The sequence below is a fragment of the Sapajus apella genome, unplaced genomic scaffold (assembly GCF_009761245.1).
Source record: "Sapajus apella isolate SASKATOON/1434 unplaced genomic scaffold, GSC_monkey_1.0 scaffold123, whole genome shotgun sequence".
Lineage (NCBI taxonomy): Eukaryota > Metazoa > Chordata > Mammalia > Primates > Cebidae > Sapajus > Sapajus apella.
Genome location: NW_022437063.1, coordinates 3,272,829 through 3,287,990, shown reverse-complemented (window position 1 = coordinate 3,287,990; position 15,162 = coordinate 3,272,829). Strand labels below are relative to the sequence as shown.

The following is a 15,162-nucleotide window of genomic DNA, read 5'->3' as shown; positions in this document are numbered from 1 at the left end:
AAAAAAAAAAAAAAAAAAAAAAAAAAAAAAGTGAATCCACGCACATGTATCTTACTTTCAGTCTGAAACGTATCTAAAGTCGCATCCCGAAGTGATAATAATTAACCTCCACATTGCTGGTCTGTAGCACAACAGAAGTAAACACTTAACACACTTAAATACTTCCACCTGGAAACAGTAAATCAAATTTTCTATTTACCTGTGGTGACAACTTCTCGGTTCTGAGCTTGTCTTGCCACAAACTGTGAGTCCACAGAGCAGGCAGGGCCCCGAGCTTCAGCCTGGCAGTAAGAAGATGGAGGAGGAAGTGATTACTATGTTCTCTGGATGCCCTCAACTCTCCACCGCCTTGGAAGAAGAAAGTCACCCCCTGCCCCGCAACCACACTGGTGTCGCACGGTCCTTCCCAGGAAAACCGGTGCCCTTGCCCCGACCCAGTTCCCCAGGGCACCCTTATCCCAAGCAGGCTGGGAGAGGAGGGGCCTCCCTGGTTTACTGGGGTGGGGAGGGGGAGTCGGTGGGGCAGCTGGGGCTGAGGTGGGCGTGCAGTCCCGGAGGGTCCCACGAAGCCCGGCGGTTAGACAACCGTGGGTTTTTCTTGGAAAGAATCCTGGCACTTGGAGAGCACTTCCTCTCGTTTAACTTTTAAAACAGGCTTCAGAAACGCACAGGCGCGCAGCTGTGCCCCGGCAGTTGGGGTGGGAGAGGGGGCAGAGCCGACCTTCCTGACTGCCACCGGCACCACCCAGCGCCCCTCCGGCTTCACCCGCACCACGCGGGCCGCGCAGCCCAGGACTCCGGAAAGACCTGGGAATGCCCGCGCCAGACCCGCAGCGGCCCCCACCAGGAGCGACGTGGCGCGGCTTCCGCAGAGAAGCCACCCGGCCGAGCGCAGCCTGTCCGGGCTGCCGGGGGTCACCCCGCCGCGTTGGGGCACCGAGCGGGAAGTGTTCCTCAAAGGCGGTCACAGCCGGAGGAACCAACACGCGCGCCTTGGTCCGGCGGCAGCCGCCGGGCGCACCCACCTAGGGTCGGTCTGTCCGGGCCCCGGTTTCCTCGCCTCAGGGATCCCTGGGGGTCTTGGGAAGCCACGGCGCCGAGGGATGGGCAAGCCCCGATGTCCCCGCCCGAGGGCCTCCTTCCCTAGGGGCAAGCCGAAGACTCAGAGTCGCTGCGGTCGCCAGACCCGACCTCCGCGCAGCGCCAAGTCTGGGACAGCCGCGGAGTCTGGGGTTCCGAGCAGGCCCCCCGCGCTAGGAGGGAGGCGGAGCAGGGCCCCGGGACACCTTGCACGAGTCCTCGGCGTGTGTCCTCGCCCCTCGCCCTCAGGTCTCCGGCCGCGCACCCTGACCCGGGGACCCCGGGCCCCCGAGACCTCGAGACCCCGGCCCCGCGCATGCGCCGCCCAGCCCCAGCCCCTCCCCCGTCCGCCGCCGTCTGGGTCCCGGGACTGGGTAAGCCCGGCCCGCGGACCCCCGCGCGCGCCCGCCCGCCCCTGGGCACCTGGACCGCGGTCCGCCGCCTGCCGGTCCGTGGGGCGAGCGCTGAAGGAGGCGGCGCCGGGCAGGGCGCTAGCGGCCGCCTCCGCCCCCGCCGCCCGCTGCCCCTGCCGCGGGGCCGCCGCGTCCACGGCCCATGCCCGGCGCCGCCTCTGCGCGTCCGTGCCAGCCGCGCCCCTGCGACACGCGCCGCCCCTCGGCCCGCCCCGGTCCGCGCGGGCTCCTGTCCCCGGGCCCGACCCGGAAGCCCCGCCCGCCCCGCGCGCCCTCGGGGCGCCCAGGCCCGGGCCACGGGACACACCCCCCGGACGGCGGCGGCCGATTGGCTGCTCGCGGGGGCGGGGCCCCGGGAGCGCCCGGCTGCTCCCACCCAGTGCCTCGCGTCCGCTGCAACCAGGGGAAACTGAGGCCGGATAGGTGGAGGAGTCCTCCAAGGTCACCGCCGGGACACTGCTGAGCGTGGGCGCCCCTGCGGCCCCGCGCACCCGAATGGGACTGAATTCGAGGAGGGGACGCGCGGCCGCTGAGCGGGTGGAGGTTCCCGCTGAGTGCCCGTGCCACGCTGGCGAGTCCCTCCTGCCTCCTCCGGGAGCCGGGCTCCGCCGTTCGGTGCGATGAGCAGGTCTAGACCCGGGACCGGGTGCCCTTGAGCCTCCAAAGTGCGTAGGGTGGGAGGCGGGCCGGGAAGGACCTTGTCCCTGGAACCCAGGATGCAAAATAAGGGGAAGGGGAAGGCGAGCTGGGAGGACGAGGAAACAGGTGGCAGGAGGTGCCAGGGCGGTGTGGCGGGCGGGGGAACGAGAAGGGTGAAGGGCAACGCGGACGGGCTCAGGGAGGCGCCGCTAGCTCCGACCCCACATCCCCAACCATCTCCCGTGGCCCGAGAGCCATGCGCGCCCCCTACTCCGTGCCCCGGGGGGGGGGGTGATGAGGGGGCTGACTTTGTGCCCACGCAAGGCGCTGGGACTCTGCCAGCGCAGGGGGAGGTCGCGGCCCAGCGGCCAATGGCGAGGAGTTGGAGAGCACCCTGCAAAGCCGCTTTGTTCGCGCTGTGACGCCCGAGCTCTCTGCGCGGAATGCACAAAGCCCCTGGGTGCCGGCACATCAGGGCGCCCCTCGTCGGGAACGAAATGTGTGCTATGCCAGCCCCACTGCCAGCTGCGCCTGCCACTGTGCTATTTGTGGCAACGGGCGCCCAGGAGGACCCACTCCGGAAAGGAAACGCAAATCTCATTAGGCAGGGGAACTGGAGACCAGGCAGGAACTGGCCCTTGCACAGACTTCTCTTAAACTCACCCTTGTTGATTAGCTAGGCAACTATGGTGAACTTTGCCCCACCCTCCAGACCCTCCCACGTATCCTTCCCGCTGGTACATGGCAGGCTCAGCCTTTCTTGCACATGCTAGCCACCAATAGCACAGATCGATGTTATGTGTCAGTTTACAGAGTGACCCATACAGTTAATATCCCGGATATCTTGGGGGGTGTGCAGGCAGCCACAGCCAAGCTTGTCATCCTGTTGTGCTTGGTGAGGGAAGCTGACCCTCAGCTGCCCATGCAGAGCTCCGGGGCTACATCCTTATGAGGACCTCTGGACTCAAGGACATTAGGTGGCATACCGACATCCCAGGCTCTCAAGAACCAGGGTCCGCACAGCTGTGTTGGCTTCTTTTCCCAAATGCAACATCCAGGTCAACCAGGTGTTGAAAGACCTGGTGTACCTTGTCATGAACAAGCACAAAGGCTGTGTGGGGCTCTGCAGAGTGGTTGTGAATACTCAGCGGACACAGAAAAGACGATATTCCTGGGTTCTTGGGGCTCCCAAGGTTTTAGGAAGAGAAAACTTATTTTTCATTCATGTGTCCCAGAAATAAGCATTTTCAATCAAATGCTCTCAGCCAGTCTCCCGCAGACGTCCTGGGGTAGAAGCAAGTTCAGGATTTTTCTCTTGGGAGCATCTTAGCCAGAAACAGCCCCTATCTACTGCCTCCCGGGGCTGGCAGGTTTCTTTTGGGAAACCACGCTCACATGAGAGAGGTGAAGCAATTTTCTGTGGGCCACAAAGACCTTGTCACACACCCAGCATGGGAGCAACTGTCACAAAGGGTACACCTCACCCCCACCCCCAGCTCCAGGAAGCCTCTCTTTACCTTCTTCAGTGCTGATGAAATGAGGGCCACACGACAGAACAGAAACGCCACTGGTACAGGGACTGAGTAGAAATCTGTAACTTGGAGGACAAATCAGTGCCCTTGAAAATGTCTCTGAGCACGCCCTGAGTTTCCTCTTTGGAGCCTAGTGACTGCTGGGAGCACCTGTCTGGTGCACAGGGATCTCAGTTCATAGCTTCCATTTATGTGGTGACAATACTGTTTCAGGTCCCTTTTGACATTTGCTGGTCTTGAAGATGTTCTGAAGGTAATTCTTATTGTGCCCACATTACGAGAAGGAGACTGCGGCACAGAGCGGCCCCATCTGCACTGGGTCCCCCAGGCCAGTGGCAGGGCGCAGGACAGAAGGCAGGCCTGTAAAGCCCACAGCTGCCCTGCTGAGCCGCTCACTTCTGCAAGTGCAGACCTGCCAGCCAGCCAGAGAAGCCCAGGCTCTCCCACGGTCTCGGGGAAGCAACTGGGAAGCTGGGAATTCAGGGGGAAGGGGTTGCTGGAGGAGGCACCCTGGAGTGGTAGGGCTTGGCCACTTAGTACTAGGCAGCAGCTAGACCCCGAGTGCTGGGAGCAGGTGATGACAGTCATCTGTGTTCAGGGACCCAAGTGCTTTCCCTGATCCTGCCAGGGTGAAGCATCTCCCATGGGCCCGGGGTCCAGGCTGGGGTCTGCAAAGGTTGCTGCTGGCTTGCCCTCTGCTGATGTGCAAATCCCTCTGTCAAGGGGGTGTGTGCTTCCAGGGTGTCATCCGCCAGGGCAGTGGCCTCTGAGCTCCTGGAAGCACGCCTGCAGGTCAGGTGGTGGAGTCCACCAAGGCAGAGGCTGTGGGCGGAGAAAGGGAGGGCTCATTGTCAGCGAGCAGGGAGCTGCTTGGTGACCTGAGGATGGACCTTGTCGGTGAGGGCCAACCATGGGTATGTCCTTGGTTGCCATCCTGGTGCTGACAGCAAACCCCTATGGGTCCAAGGTAATGAAAGATTGTCACAGTAGGGCACAGAACCCACAACAGCCTCATAAGGTGGCTGTGCCTACGCCATCTTTCAGATGAGGAATGAAGGGCCAGGAAAGGCAGCACGTGGCCAAGGTCCCCAGCAGGGAGTGAGAACTCTCCTGAGTCCCAGTCCATCAGCACCTGGTCTTGGGTGCTCCTGGGGTTCGGCTGTCTGGGGCAGAAGCTGTCTGCTGACTGATATGGCAGCCTCTGGAAGTCTCAGGAGTCCAGGGTTGACGATAGGATTTCCCTGGTGGCTGGTCCTGGCCCGACAGCTCCATGGGAGTGGCAGCAGCATGTGCAGAAGCCTGTGACAGGAGACAGGGGCCATGTTCAGTGGGAGACAGTGTGGAGATGGCACAAGATGGGCAGAGCTGTGTTGGGCCCTGGCCAGGCAGGTCTTACGGCCCGGTGGGGAGTTAGGCTTTGGTCATAAGGGCTGCCGGACACCTGCCATGGAGGGTTGTCAGCAGGAGCGTGACTCCATCCACTTAGCACCGAGTGCTGCATGCTACATGCTACCCGTTAACCAGCGGTCACAGCTGAGTGGGGAGGGGCTTAAGCTGTGCACCTATTCTAGCTTTGCAAGATCTGGAAGCTTCTGCAGGTCCAGGAACTGCTGCTGTCATGACACTCTACCCTTTGACAATTAAGCGGTCTCCAACTTTGCAGCAGGCCCCATTCGACATGGCTCAGATGTCTGTCTCTGTAGATCTTGAGAAGGCCAGGGCAGCCCACCTGTGGCTGCACAGCCTCCCTTCTTCGCCCCTCCAAAGGGACAGGTGCCCCCGTCATCACACAGGATCCAGCTCCAGGGCTGGATGGCGGATGTCTTTTATCCAGTCCAAGGCATGGACAGGAAACTGTGGGACCGCTGACTGTGTCATTCTAGGTGCCATGGGAGTCTCACTGAAAAGCGTAATGTGTAGATAGATGAATTTTCTTTTCCTTCCTTCCTTCCTTTTTCTTTCTTCTTTCTTTTCTTTCTCTCTTTCTTTTTTTTTGAGATGGAGTCTTGCTTTGCACTTGCTGGAGTGCAATGGGGAAATCTTGGCTCATTGTGACCTCTACCTCCCAGGTTCAAGCGATTCTCCTGCCTCAACCTCCTGACTACCTAGGATGACAGGTGCCTACCACCACACCTGGCTAATTTTTTGTATTTTTCATACAGACGGGGTTTCACCGTGTTGACGAGGCTGGTCTTGAACTCCTGCCCTCAGGTGATCTGCCCACCTTGGCCTCCTAAAATGCTGAGATTACAGGTGTGATGCACCCAGCCAGATAGATTTGGTTCATAAAGGACGATCTGCTCTGCGTGGAGTTGGATTCTGCAATAATCTGACCCAGTGGCCCGGTCGTGAGCGGTGCTGCTGTAGGCAGAGAAGGCTGGAGATGCGGACATGAGGCCTGGCACGGCGGCCTGGAAACACGCACAGCACCGCGCTGCCCGGGCGCCGCCCCCCACTTCCCTCATGGAATGAGTGAGCAGTGCCTGGGGTCTGGAGTTCAACAGAACTGGATTCAAATCCTCCTGTACCTTTCCCTCACACTACAACCCCCAGCCGGCCATGCCTGTCCAAGCCCCCTCATCTCTACAGCGGGGCAGCGAGGCCTGCCTCGTGGGTCCTGGTGTGAGTTTGAGGAGGGAGTGTGGGGGTGGTGCAGGGCGGGGCCTGGTGAGCGGGTCACATTTGGGACATGATAACCACCAGCTTGAGGGCTCTGCCAACGCTTGCCTCCTCCAGGAAGCCTGCTTGGCAACCATCCCCCTGCCAAAGCTGCCCTCTGCTTTCTGTGGCCACCAGCTCCTCCTGTGCTCCGAGTGGCTCTTGTCACATCCAGCACCATCTTTACAGGGCCCACTGCCTGGTCCTGTCTGTCCACTCAGGACAGCTGACAGGCACCCTCACGCCTTGTAGCCACCAGCCCCAGTGCCTGTGTGCCTCCTGCCTGTGATCCCCAGTCCCACCCCGTTATCTGCTTTTCACCAGAGTCCTGACAGCCAGGAAAGGCAATCTGAACCAGAGCCTGTGCAGCTGAGTGGAGGGAGGCTGCCCTACCGCATTGCTCTACTTTGGATTTCACTAAGATGTGGGATTGGGCCATGGTCCCTCATCTCCTGGAAGGGACAGATCATGTTTGACAATTTTTTTGGGGTCTGCAGCAAAGTGAAAAATAAAAACAAAAAAACTCCTGACATTGTGAAGTTTCCTCTAGAACTTCACATAGCTGATGTAAAGAAAGAGCTCCGGGCCGGGCGCGGTGGCTCACGCCTGTCATCCCAGCACATTGGGAGGCCGAGGAGGCGGATCACCTGAGGTCAGGAGTTTGAGAACAGCCTGGCCAACATGGTGAAACCCTGTCTCTACTAAAAAAACAAAAATTAGCCAGGCATAGTGGCACATGCCTGTAGTCCCAGCTACTTGAGAGGCTGAGGCAGGAGAATTGCTTGAACCCGGGAGGCAGAGGGTGCAGTGAGCGGAGATCACACCAATGCACTCCAGCCTGGGCGACAAAAGCAAAACTCTGTCTAAAAAAAAAAAAAAAAAAAAAAAGAAAGAAAGAAAGAGCTTGTTTTTCAGGCCAGGCACAGTGGCTCACATGTGTAATCCCAGCACTCTGGGAGGCAGAGGCGGGATGATTGCTTGAAGCCAGGAGTTTGAGACCAGCCTGGGCAACATAATGAGACCCTTTCTCTAAAAAAAGTAAAAAAAAAAAATGAACCAAGCACGGTAGCGTGTGCCTGTGACCCCAGCTCCTCGGGAGGCTGCGGTGGGAAGAGCACTTGGGCCTGGGAGGTCAAGGCTGCAACATGCTGTGATCGCATCACTGCACTCAGGCCCAGGCAACACTGAGAGACCCTGTCTCAGAAGAAAGAGAAATATCCTTTTCCTTTCCAAGACTATATCCTTATATTCTTTTTTTGTAGTTGAAAACACCTTTCCTTCGTGAGAATTGCTTAGATGAAGTGCTGGTAGTTGTTGCAGGGATTGGTTAGCTTTGAATTGACAAACCACACCTGTCCACAGAGCTGTTGAAAATGGCACCCATCTGTACCAGCCCAAGGTCCGGGGCCGCCCCCTCGCCCCTCGGATGCGCTTTATTTACTGAAACACACAGCACAAAGGATTCCTGAGATTTTCCAATCTTTCCATGCCAGCACTCTTCTCCATTTTATTAGTGATATTTATTTTCAAGTCAACACATCGGTTTGTGTTGAGACTTGCAACGTTAGAATATAAAGTTCCATGTGAGGGCCTGATTTTGATCTTTGACAAAGCCAAGGAGCAGGGTGTGGGCTACAGCCTTGAGAACCTGCAGGAGCTGCACCCACACAGGCCTTGGCTCGAACGCCATTGGACACTCTCCCAGGGGGCCCCTGACCTAGGGAAGAACCTCCCTTCTGCCTGGGAGCCTCAAGGTGTGCAGAGGAGGGAGCTGGCTGGAGCCAGATGTGTGAAGGTAATCAGTGTTTCTCTGCAAGGTGACGGTGGCGTGGGGCAGGCAGGGTTCTTGGATGGCTGGTGGGGAGGACAGGCTGGGGACTGTCAATTCATTGCTCCCCCTCTCCAGGTGGAGGCATTAAATTAGGTCAAATCATCTTGGCGAGTATTCGTGCTGAGTTGAGTTTTTAAAACAAATCCAAATAAGTAGCTAGTGGGTGCTCAGTGGGTGCCAAGGACTGAGCTGGCTTTTCCAGGCAGGCCCCCTGCTTCTTTGCCCAGTGTCCCCAGTGCTGACTTTCTCTCGAGAACACGGTGGGCTCCGGGTGCCTGTGGAGTTGCCAGGACATTTGCTCAGCTCTGCGGATTCCCCGGCTTCCTGGGACCTTGGAGTGCGCTGCCCGTGGGACTGGCTGTCTGCCCAACCTGGTCTAGCTGCTGCTCACTCAGAGCTGCGTGCTTTCGGTCCCTCCCTCCCTGCTGGGCTAGGAGTCTGCCCTCACTGCGCCCTCATGCCTGGGGCGGACCTCAGTTTCCCACTAACCTTATTCTCCTAAGTCCTTGTGTGCCTGCCTCCCGCATCACACCGGGAAAGGCTCTGGCAGAGGAAGCCTGCCTTCCCCCGATGTGTGGCCTCAGCTCCTAGTTGGCAGAATCCTTCCTGCTGCAAAATGGCTCTAGCTTCATGCTGCCTACCCTTGGAGAGTCGGCCCTGAGCCCAGGCAGGCCAGGGGTGTGGCTGAGAAGCGTACGCAGCAGGCACCTGGAAGGCCAGAGATGCAGGCTGAGGAGCTGGGATTGTCCTACAGACAGTGGGCGGCCAAAAAAGACGCCTGAGCACTGGTGGGCTCAGACACAGGGGAACCTCCCAGCCCGTGTCCTCACTTGCTCAGAGCCAGCAGGAGCAGGAGCGGTGTCCTGAGATACTGTTCTGTAAGGAACGATGGCACTGCTGCAAAGATACCAGTATGGGGAGTGGTGCTGCCCTAAGTGAGAGACAATAGTTTGAGTGGAAGTTCCAAAGCACCACTTGTGTGGCACAAGCCTGTCTTCTTCCTTTCCTTTTTTTGAGGGGAGGGAGGGAGATCAGATCTTGCTCTGTCACCCAGGCTGGAGTACAATGGAACAGTCATAGCTCACTGCAGCTTCAAACTGCTGGGCTCATGTAACCCTCCTGCCTCTGCTTCCTGAGTAGCTGGCACTACAGGTGTGCACCACCATGCCTGGCTAATTAAAATTATTATTGTTATTATTATTTGTAGAGAGACTCCAGAAGGGACCCTGGTATGTTGCCCAGGGTGGTCTTGAACTTCTAGCCTCCAGTGATCCTTTCACCTTGACATCCAAAGCACAGGGATTACAGGCGTGAGCCGCCGTGTGTGGCCCCAAGTCCATTTTTTAAAGCATTTCTGTGACAAGCACATGCAGGCAAGGCAAAGCAAAAGTGATCAAACCTGGTGAGTGTGCCGCTACAGGGGACTGTTTCACAAGTGGACTTGGGTAATTACGTAAATTCTAAACTCTTCAGCAGCCCCTCAGACGGTGTTAGATTCAGGAAATGGCAAACAAAACTGAAGGCAGAAAAAGGACTCTGGGAAAATGCCCACGCGTTTTAGAAGGCAGATTCTGCCTCAGTCATGAAGGTGGATCATGAGTTCATCTGCTTCTGCAGGTGTTTTATGAATAGCAAATCAGTCTCCCTTTTATTCCTAAGTCAAGGCTGAACACCCCTTTACGGGGCATCCATGTGAGGGGAAGCTGGAGAGGCGGCCTGGGAAGCACCTGCCTGCGTCTCCCAGTGGACTCCCTGGGAAGTGCCACCCTCCCCTCCCCCACCTCTGCCCATCAGCACCTGAACTGTGGCCCCTTACACTCCTGTTGCCTCCCCAGTGGCTTGAACTCCAGAACTTGCCACCCCTCTGTGGATTTCCTGGAGGAGTGATGAGCTCTGGGCTATGCTTGGCCACCACACATGGACCATCTCTTCTATTATGGTGTGAAATGTCCCCTAGTGTCTCGTTGGACAATTCTGTAACAATATGGGAAGACCATGGGGGTGTCTGCTAGTTTGTCTGCTGGTTCTCACTCGAGGTGCCTTCTTCCCTTTCAGACTTAGATATCTTTGTGTGCTTCTGGGGGCCCTCGGAAGGGTGTCTGTGGGGTTTCCATGAGGTCAAGGACAGAGGTTCCTTCTCACAAGGATTTGTGTTTGCTTTTACATGGACAGCCCAGACCCCGTGAAACCAAATGCCCAGGCAGCTTCAGCATCCCTGGGCCTCCCGGGTGTGATGAATCGGGTTCCAAGTCTCCATGAGCTCCATGCTCTTTGTGTGTTTCCTTCCCTTTTTCCCTCCCACTGCTTTTAATGCTAACGAATGCCTTCTAAATTGGAAAGGGAAGTTTCGCGGCAGGGGTCAGGGTTATCTCTGCTTCAGTCTTTATCCAAGGTGAGGCCTTTCAGGCTCCCAGCTTGAATCCCTATCGGGCTCCTCATACCTTGACGTCTGTCTACTCCCCCGCTCCCTCCTAGGTGGAAGCCCAACTTGCCAGGTCGGCCAATGCTGGCAGGCAGCAGCGGCCCCAGCGTTCCTCCCTAGGTTCTTCCTTTCCCTGGAGCTTGGCCTGGAGGTTTCCCACTAGCTTGGCAGCCGTTTGATGCTTTTAACGTGATTTTGTTAAATTATTTTTTTATCCAAAATTCTTGCTTGTTTTCAGAGGGAGAGGGGGTCTGCCATTGCTGCCGACAGAAGCTGGGACAGTTAATACAGTCGCAGACATTTATTTTCCACATGCTGCCCCATCTTCTAGATGAGACCGATGTTCAACAGCTGGAGAACTGGACCTGTCTTTGTCCCAATCTTGCCGAGCAACAGGAGGTGGTCACTAAGCAGGGATTTTCAAGCCCGTTGCTTAAAGGCATGGTTGACCCAAAGGGAAGTGGATCCCTGCTCCTGTTCCTGGGCAGAGGCCCAGGGGGCCCTCCTGGCTTGGCCACCTGCAGAGTGGCTGATGAAGCGCCTGCAGTGTGCACAGGGCATCCAGCCTCACTCCTCCCCAGGCAGCCCTGCAAACAGCCGTTCCTCTGCCTGCTCCCAGATGTGGACCTGAGGCAGAGAGGCTGAGCCATCGCCCTGCGCCACATGCCTGGGAGCAGCAGGCCTGGACCTGGTGCCCGGACCTGGCTCACATGACCTTGCTTTTTCCACTGTGCCTGCTGCTCCCTCCCGGGCTCTGTGACCTTGGGCAGCCATGGCCGTCCTGCGCCCAATCCTGGCTGTAAAATGAGAGGCTGGGCTGGCTGGCTGATCTCAAATGTCCCTTGCCAGGACTCTGCGTTGTGCCCCAGGGTGTGATGGTGACATGCCTCCAAAGGGAGCCGCCAGTGCTCATGAGGGAGGCCTTTTTCCTGAGTCAAGGTGGGTGGGGGTATTGAGGGTGAGTCGGGGGGCTGGGAGGTGGGGAAGCACACAGCCGTCCTCCCCAGCTGAGCCCTCATGGTGAATTACCTTGAGCCTCAGGCCCAGTGCTTTGGAAATGCTCTCAGGCCCAGCACCCAGGCCTGGAACCAGCCTCTGAGCCCCTGGCCCTCCCTCTCTCTACTGGAATCTTCCAGGCTGAGGCAGGTCAGCTGAAAGTCACTGACTCTGCTTTCCACAAACTCATAGCTGACAGACCATTCCACGTCCCCTCCCAGCCCCATCCGGGGAGGGGAATTTGCTTGGCCTTCCCGCCCTCAGGGCCCACCCACTGTCAGTCACTCTCTGGGTCCCACCCACTGTCTCACCAACTTCGTTGGTCTAAAAATAAGCTCTGGCATCTTGCTGGATGGCGGCAGGAATGATGGGCCCTGCTGATAAGGTGAAGAGAGTTACCCGATGGGCCAAACTTACATATGGGTCATGCTTTGGCAAAATAACAAAACAGCGGGACGAACGCTGGCTCTCCATGTGTCCTCAAGGCCTTACGCCGGGAAGAGGACCCTTGGGCTTAGGGAAGTGAAAACCAGGCCCGGGCCCCTCACCCAGTCCTTTCTGCCTGCTTTGGGAGGGAGCCCAAGAATTCAGCTAGGGAGGGACCTCCTGGTGGGAACTGAGGCCCAACTGGAACTTTCTGGGAAGTTTCTTGGGGACAGGACCCCACGGAATCTTCTCTGGGTATCAGAGCAAGGCTCAGTCCCATAAGAGAGCTGAGAGAAGCACTCTCTTCCCTTCCCCACATTTTTTTTCTTTTCTTTTTTTTTTTTTTGTGAGGCAGAGTCTTGCTCTGTCTCCCAGAACCTTCGCCTGCCGGATTCAAGTGATTCTTCGGTCTCAGCCTCCCAAGTAGCTGGGATTACAGGCACCCAACACCACGCCGGCTAATTTTTTTGTATTTTTAGTAGAGACGGGGTTTCACCATGTTGGCCAGGCTGGTCTTGAACTCCTGACCTCATGTGATCCGCCAGCATTACTGGCGTGAGCCGCCACGCCTGGCCTCCCCTTCACCCCTTGTTCTGAGAGCCTGAGCTGGAGTCCTGTCTCTGCTCGGGGACCTGCACGCATCATCTCACCTCTTTGAGCCTCTGTTTTCCATGGGAAGAAGGTTACCTTTGGAGGGTCACTGTGAGGGTCAGAGGTTACAAAGGTCAGTGGGGCCCATGTCAACAAGCTGTTGCCCTGGCTTTGGCCCTGCTCTGCCCACCCTGCCCTTTCATTTCTCATCTGTCCACCTGCACAGCCCACCCCCTGGTCAACGCCTGCACTGCTGACAGCTCCGTGGGCCTGGGCAGAGCCCAGCCTCCCTTCGCTTTTTCCTTTAAGGATTTACTTCAGGCACCACCTCCTCCAGGAAGGCCTCCCTGATCACTCTTCCTTGGGTTGTGTTCCTCTTCCATACTCCTTTAGCCCCAGTGCCTCCTGCTGATTTCACTTTATTTGTTGACTAAGTCATGTCCCTTGCTAGGCTGGAAGCTTCTTGGGAGTCTGGATATCAGCTGAGGTGATTAGAAGCAATAACTACAGGAATGATGGAACGATCATTTAATAACCATTATAATAATTGATTCAGGCAAGAGTCATCTAAGGATGCTAAAATGAGTGGTGAACGCTTGAGCAGCAGGATATTTACAAAGTCTCAAAGTATCACCAGCAAGATACTTATTCATGACAAAAGGAAACACAGGAACTTTTCAGCAGGGAAACCTGGCCAACCCTGTGTTTATCAGGAATGAAACAGACATCAACACATACCTCCTGCTGTGATACACTGAGAGCCTGATGTCCCTTTGTGGTCTTCCTGCCAAGCAAGGTAGCCGGGATCTCATCATGATAGCCTACAAAATAACTGATATGTACTCTTCAGACGTATCAATGTCATGAAACACACACACACACACACACACACACACAGGCTGAGGAGCTGTTTCAGATTAAAGGAGATCAAAAAGCATGACAGCAGAATGCAAAGCAGCGTTCAGATCATTCAGGTTTTCTTGTTTGTTTGGCGTTTTACATCCTACATCTTCAGATTTAACAAGGATAGCTATTTTGTGGTCTGGAGCTCCTGGGCTCAAGCGATCCTACCACCTCGGCCTTCCGAAGTGCTGGGGTTACAAGTGTGAGCCACTGCAGCTGGCCCAGGTCCCTTGCCCACTTAGACCTCCTTCTTCCTCTCATGAAGACCCTTGTGCTTACCTTGGACCCACTGAGACGACCTGGGAGAATTTTGCCATCTTAAGATGTTTCAGCATATTTGCAAAGTCCTTTTGCCATGAAAGGTGACATGTTTGCAGATCCTGAGGATTAGGGTGTGAACATCTCCGGGAGGGTACCTGGCTCTGCCATTGACTGCCAGTGGGGCCTTGGGCAAGTCACTTTACAGCCCTGTGCCTCAGTTTCCCCATCTGTGAAGAGGGGATAATGACAGTCCTACCTTATTAGGTTGCTGAAAGGATCACTAAAGTGACATCTGTGAGGTCCTGGGGTAGGGCCTGGCTCTTGGTCAGTGCTGGGTGGAGGTTTGTGTTCATGTGGGTGTGGGGACAAGAGCTTCCAGGAAATGGCCAGGAGGAGTCGGTGCAGGGGACAGTGAAGTATCTGCAGAGACAGGAAACCATCCGTGTGATGGGTGATATGTTTTCTGAGGCTTCCAAGAGGTTGGTTTTGCTATCCAGGGACCTGGGGCAGGGTTCCAACACCCGACCAGGGGCTGCTAACCCTGATTCCTAAAAGGCAAACATGCAGCCCTGGAAGGGAAGCACCGGAGCCCTGGGGCTCGCAGGAGGCTCCTGGTGGAGGGCAGCGTGGCTGCCACACTCAGGGAGACATCCTGCTCCATCTAGCCACGGCTCAGGTGGGGAGATGGGGGCCCAGACAGGGCAAGCCAGCCTGCGGTGCTATTTCCCTGGCTCCTGCCTCGGGCTGCAGCTGTTTCCACACACCTTCTGCAAATGTTGGAGCTGTGCCTAGTGGCCGTTTCTGGAGCCTCCCGCAGCCGTGGCCCATGTAGCTGAGGGACTGACCGCCTAGGCCAGTAGGCAGGACGGCCGTCCATCTGTACATCACTCCTTCTCGAGCCCGGCGCTGCCTGCACGCTCACTCAGAACACGCCAGGCGCACCCTGGAGTGAGGGACAGGAGCGCAGGAAGGTGGCCTGAGCCACATGGCTGGCGAGGGGCTACTTTTGCTTGGATTCCGCTGGGTTACAGAAAAAGGACTTGCATGTCTGTCAGGGCTGTGTCCTCCCATGTCGCTGGGGGATCCTTGCAGTCTACCCTTGGAATCCTGGAAACCAGAGTGGGCAAATCTGTCTGACTTTCAGCCGGGCTGCGTGCTGGGACTTCCCCAAGGCCAGGCTGCACCTCCTTGCTCAGCGGAGAAGGGCAGGGGTGGAGAGCTGCCTGCTCCACATGGCCAAGTCCCTGGTGAAGCCTGCCACCTTGGGCCTGCCATACCTGTGTGCACAGGATGTGTGCTTGTGTCTGCATGTGTGGGCACACATACATGTGAGCAGGCACGTGTGTGCACATGTGTGACACCTGTGTTAGCACATGTATACCCATGGAGTGTGCTTGCACACATCTGTGT

General features: G+C 56.9%; 1 protein-coding gene across 3 annotated transcripts in view; it reads right to left on the bottom strand.

The window, feature by feature from the left end:
- The window catches only part of PPARA (peroxisome proliferator activated receptor alpha), an 88,065-nt gene extending 83,757 nt beyond the window's left edge, over positions 1 to 4,308 (bottom strand). For 2 of the 3 annotated variants that reach the window (XM_032261470.1, XM_032261469.1), the window contains exons 1-2: positions 1,504 to 1,639; positions 200 to 281 (exon numbers count right to left, since the gene is read on the bottom strand). The gene's annotated coding sequence lies outside the window, so the exon portion shown is untranslated. Of the gene's footprint in view, positions 1 to 199; positions 282 to 1,503; positions 1,640 to 3,649 lie in introns of those variants that run through there. The other variant, XM_032261471.1, reaches the window with a different exon arrangement.
- Positions 4,309 to 15,162: the final 10,854 nt, after the last annotated feature.